The sequence below is a fragment of the Cucurbita pepo genome, chromosome LG16 (genome assembly GCF_002806865.2).
Source record: "Cucurbita pepo subsp. pepo cultivar mu-cu-16 chromosome LG16, ASM280686v2, whole genome shotgun sequence".
Taxonomy (NCBI): domain Eukaryota; kingdom Viridiplantae; phylum Streptophyta; class Magnoliopsida; order Cucurbitales; family Cucurbitaceae; genus Cucurbita; species Cucurbita pepo.
In genome coordinates, this window is record NC_036653.1 from 1,725,332 (window position 1) to 1,731,132 (window position 5,801).

At 36.4% G+C, this 5,801-nt stretch overlaps 1 long non-coding RNA gene across 1 annotated transcript; it reads right to left on the reverse strand.

Moving 5' to 3' along the window:
- Nucleotides 1-5,114: 5,114 nt before the first annotated feature.
- On the reverse strand, nt 5,115-5,562 carry LOC111777176. The gene is made up of 2 exons (XR_002812354.1): nt 5,285-5,562; nt 5,115-5,251 (listed from the first exon to the last, which is right to left on the reverse strand). It is a non-coding gene; the product is annotated as an uncharacterized LOC111777176 (long non-coding RNA).
- Between the last annotated feature and the right edge of the window lie 239 nt (nt 5,563-5,801).

Here is a 5,801-nt window from a genome sequence, read left to right on the forward strand (position 1 = left end):
GCTAAATGAATGAAAATGTTAGCTACAAAATAAGTTTTAGAAATCCTAAAATATGTTGATACGAGTCTTTGTGAGAGTCGCGTTATGAGTAAGTATAAACTAGTTAGGTTCACAAAGGCTGTCAGAGAACCGAAGAAAGTACGATCAGAAATGGTATACAAGTTCCATCACTTGGGGACCAGATGTGTTTTCCATCTTCAAGCAGTGAAAAATTGAAGTTGAAAATCAATTTGAATTCAAACATATGAGGTCTAATAATGAAGGAGAGTATGATGATGGAATCATATTAATCATAACAGTTCCCGAAAACAGTATTGCTAAAAAGATGAACAAAACATTGAATGAGCAAGAAAGAAACCTACGGATTCATTGTAGATTACCAAAGACATTTTAGGTTGATGATGTGCATATGGCAGCCAATTTTATCAATAGAGGGTTGTTAGTACTCGGGAGTTCAACTTGCTAGAAGAGGCATGAACAGGAAAAGAACTCAAATACTTTCAATTGAGAACTTTTGGTTGCACTACATATGTTCATGTTGATCCGGAGAAGAGAGATAAGCTTGATGATAAGACTGTGCAATGCTACTTCATAGGCTATGATTCTCACATGCTCGGGTAAAGATTTTTGGATGACAAAAACAGAAAATTCCTAAGACATTGTGACATGGGATTTAATTAAAATGTCATGCATAAAAGCGAAGAGAAAGATTCAGAGACTAGAAGCAAGTGGGAGTTGAGGTTGAGTGGCAGAAAAGTTCACCTAGTGGTGTTGTAGCAGAAACTCAAGAAACTCTTGAAACAGTTGTTGAAGAACCAGAGGTGGAGCAAGTGACACCTAGGTATTGAGAAGATCATCAACAACCATCGGAGCATATATATTCACCGTCATTAAACTATCTATAGTAGACTGATGATGGAGAATCAGAGTTCTTTGAAGATCCTATAGGTGGAGGATTCAACCAAGCCAGAGCAAGCCATGGATGATAAGATGAGCTCGCTTAAAAAGAATAACACATGGTTATTGACTGAGTTACCTACAAGAAAGAGATTTGTGTTGAACAAATCAGTATTCAGAATCGAGGTTGTACCAAATGGAAAAGGAGATTTAAGGATCGACTAGTAGTTAAATGCTATTCACAAAAGAAAGACATTGATTAACTACTATCAGAATTTTGTTGGGTATTGTTGCATCGGAGAATTTTCACTTTGAACAAATGAATGTAAAAATAACGTTTTTATAGGGAGATCTATATGCAGCAACCAGAAGGGTTTATAGTTCCAAGTAAGGAACACGTGGTGCGTAAGCTCAATAGAAGTTGTATGGACTGAATCAAGTGCCTACATAATACTACAAGTTTGAGTCCTTCATGTGCAAGAGTGGTTTCCACGAAGTGAAAAGAATTAGTGTTGTTAATTCAATTCTACTTATGTATATAGATGATATATTGATTGTAGGATTCAGTACGAGGGAGAGAAATCATGTGAAGGCAATCATGCCTTCAATATTTGAGATGAAATTTACGAGTGCAACGAAGTGCGTAAAAAAACCCAACTCGATAGCCCTAACTTCATTGCCCGAATTCGTGGAATGAGAATTTTTTCAAGATAGATCTGTTGACACGTTAAATCTACCCCAAAGAGTGTACATTGAGAATTTATCCAAATTTAGGATGAATGATGCTAAACTTAGAACTACCCTTTGAAAAATTGTGTTAAATTGTCAAAGCGGCAATCTCTCAACACATTTGAGAGGCGTGAATACATGACAGCAGTTCCATATGCTTTTGATGTTGGAAGTTTAGTGACTACTTGTCACGACCCGATTTTTTAGGTTTCGAAAACTCGGACCGTGACGAAAAAAGACGAAAGCGAGAACAAACAAAAATAAAATCAAGGGAAAGTAGAATAAAGGATAAGAATAAGATAACATTAAATTAAAAAGAAAAGAGGTTCGTTGTTTCATATTTTACAAAGGAAAACAAATATAAAAGAAAACACAAGTGACTCCAAAACGACTGAAAACGGACTGACGCTATGGAATAACCCCCTCCGGGACCACACAACTCTCATACACTTCTCCACCTCGACTTGCAACATGTGAACACCTGACAAGGAAAGGAAAACAGGGATGAGTATAAAAAGTATACTCATTAAGCCACCTACTCGTAGACTCTTATCGCATTTTAGGCTTAACAGATTCCCACGGGCTTCTCATTGGCTTTAGGACATCTGGTTCTGGTCTTATCCCCTTCGGCTATTTTGGTTCTCCGTCCTTTCTGTTAAAAACCCTGAGAGTCCCTTATGTCGAGCTGTGAATGACTGGTGTCTCTCTACGAGGCGCTACCTCATGTATGGATTTATGAGACTATATGGCATCTTACCTAGGGGTGAGCTGAAACCTTCCAGGTCCAATATAGTCCCCCCAACGCAACCCCTCCCTTATCCGATTCTGTTAATGGGTTGTACGACGTGTGTCTCTCGTTTACCATGCAAAACGGCTAGGAGTAGTGGGTTCTGATCAGAAACTCCTGGTCCCCCATAAAGCTATAGGCACCGTTCAACAACTAGCAGCCTAAGGATAACTCTTAAGGTGTTTCGTATGTCGTGGTGGTCTGTTAGTCTCCTAGGAGAAATTAGGTCTATACTTAGTGACTAGTCATTCTAACCACAAATCCCTAGACTTAATATAATACTAGATCATGGTGTGTAAGCTATGACTAAACATATAAACCCTTCTGGTCTGCGTTAAGCCACCTAGCTGCCTTAGGAATCCAATAGACCTCCTTGGTTCCCAAATATGGCTAAGGTGAAGTTTGAATTGAATTGATATGAATATCTCCCTAGTAAAGAATGCATGAGAGAGCCCAGTTAATATTAGGGTGCTACAACTAGTGCGGTTTACCTGTTGACCCAGATCAGTACGTTTCCAGTAGACCTTGCATCTCAAGATCGTGAGCGATCAAAGGTTGGCTTTTGTGCACCCAGAGATTAGTTTGGCCTGAGGAGCTAACCCCGAACGTCCTAGAAATGAGAGACAAAATTTAAAACACCTAGATGCCTAGAGTCTCAGAAGATCACCACAACAATCCTGGAGAAAAATAAAGGTAGTTTGTAGGTCGATCAATCGATATAGTCCTTACGAAGTTTCCACCTCCCTTTCTCCTCGGTACCGTCGAGCTATGCGTGAGCCGATTAGGAACATGTGACCTAAGAGAGAGTTTGATTGGATTACCCTGTGCAGTGGATCCGTTCTGTGGGAGGACATTGATCATTCGGGGTAGTCAGTAGAGTTGGCATGTATAGGGGGTAGCGACCTTGGGCAACTACATGGCCAGTGGGATGGGTTCGCCAGCTACCTCCCATGGATGACGAGCAGGCTAGCACTCACGATGTGGTCTCCACTTGTTAGAGAGTATTTTTTAAGGTAGCATCTCAATACCGGATACCGGTTACCGCTGCATACTCTAATTAAGCTACCCAAGACTGTGCACAATAAGAGAAATACACTTATAACTTAAAGTAAAGCCCATGGTCATCTGCTAGGTTACAGATGCGATAAGAGCCTACAACTAGGTTGCTTACTGGGTATATTTTTATACCCACCCCTTTCCTCTCTCTTTTTCAGGTGTTCGCAGGCTATCTGTCGAGGTGGAGGAGCGTTCAAGAGTTGTGTGGTCATAGAGGGCTTGTTCCGGAGCGTCATTCCGTTCTTACACTTTCGAGTCTTTTGTATTTTGTCTTATAATTATGTTCCAAACTAGTTACCCCGTTTGTAATATTTTGAATAACATCGTCTTATAATTGAATTTAATCTTGTATTTAATTTTGGTGCGGTTGATTTTTTTTTTTTTTTCTGATTAATTGGATTTTCATCTTTTATTTTATTTTACTTTTATTTTTTGTTTGTTTTCACTCTCACTTTTTTAAGTCTCTACTCGAGTTTTGAAACCTCAAAAATTTGGTCGTGACAAATTTGTATTAGAATAGTCAGGTTATAGATTTTGTAAACTTTTTCTTAGGACAGGGAGTCATACATTTTGTGACTCAGCTCAACAACACACTTCGTCACGACCAAGTATGGAGTTAACCATATTTAGTAGTTTATGATATGTTGTAAGACCGGTAAGAACTTGATGTTTGTCTTGGGTTACATGGTACTTATGATTACGTCTTAGGGCGTTAAATATTGAACGATTACTTTATATGTCAATGTTGGATCGGAGTCATTGTGTTTTGATACAATGATGAAGCTGAAAGGGGTCACGTGATAGCATACTAGCCTTAGGAAGACAAAGATGTGACACCCTAGAGTGCGTGACGTCCAATATCTTAAGGCCTAATACAAGATGAGGTACTTATGCCACAAACTTAAATTCAATGTAAACTCATTAAATTCAATGTAGAGTATTTTATTAATATATTATTAATTGTTAACCATAAAAAGAAAAGTCCGTGTTTTTGCCCAATTGACAAGTTTGACTATGGAACGTAACGGTCTATTTAGATTATCTATTAATAAAGTCGTAATTTTAATTCATTATTAAAAAATATCATTTAATTTATCTATGATTTTAGAAAGGAAACCTTCGTTCTTATACGTAAATTTTTTTTTTTTTTTAATTTCTAAATTTATTTTACTTTCAAGGTAGTATCCCTTCAAAATTTTTATTAATTGAATTTTTGTGATTGGTTGAAAATTTATGTGAACTTCACACTCCTCAAAATGGTTTTAAAATAATTTATTAAGAACTATTTACGAATATTATTAAAACTCTAGGAAATATAAGAGTATTTTTTTAGATAAAATATAAGGTTTATGAGTATTTTTGTAACGACCATACAAAAAATAATAAAAAAAAATTGATGATCGGTTTCCCACCTCTCCATTAGCCTCTCACAACTTCTTCCCTAAAATACATTTGTCATTGCGTAGTAATTCCTTCGTGCAAAAACAAACCGAAAACAAAAGGATTTTACACAGTTAGAAATTAAATGACATAACTTTTGGATAGTCATTTTCAGAGAAAAAGTAAGAATCTATTAAAATTGATCAAAAAAATAACTTTGAACAGAATTAAAAAAAAAGAAAAAAAAGTAAATAAACCGAACAAATGAGAGGGAAGATCAGACAAGTATTAAATTGTTAGGCACATTTATATCCCTTAAACACAAATGTATGTATAAACATATATAAACATTTCAAGACTCTAATCATGAAAAGTGTCTAATGTCCACATGAAGTCTAACACCTGAACCATCGTTGTCCACATGAAGTCTAACACCTGAACCATCGTAAAACTTAGCTAATATAGTTTTGCAAAAGTTTGAACTTGAAATTGATGTTATGGGCTCACAAAGGTTGACTTGAATTTCAAATGACAAAATGGAACTTTCAATGATAAATTGGTGACACCAGCTTAAGTTAATTGGGTTAGTGATCTTACTATCGGCTCGGTCGAAAGACTTGCCTTATGTATGACGACATGCACCCAGTGGCCTTTGCACGTGTCATTTATGCTTTATGTACTATGATGATGATGATGTGAACTAGTATAATATGATGATGATCATGTGAACTAGTATAATATGATGATATTATATGATGATATGATGATGTTATATGATAACGTGATGATGCCATATGATGATGTTATATGATAACGTGATGATGCCATATGATGATGATGACATGATGATATAATGATATGATGATGTTATAGGATGATGATGACATGATGATATAATGATATGATGATGTTATAGGATGATGATGACATGATGATATAATGATATGATGAT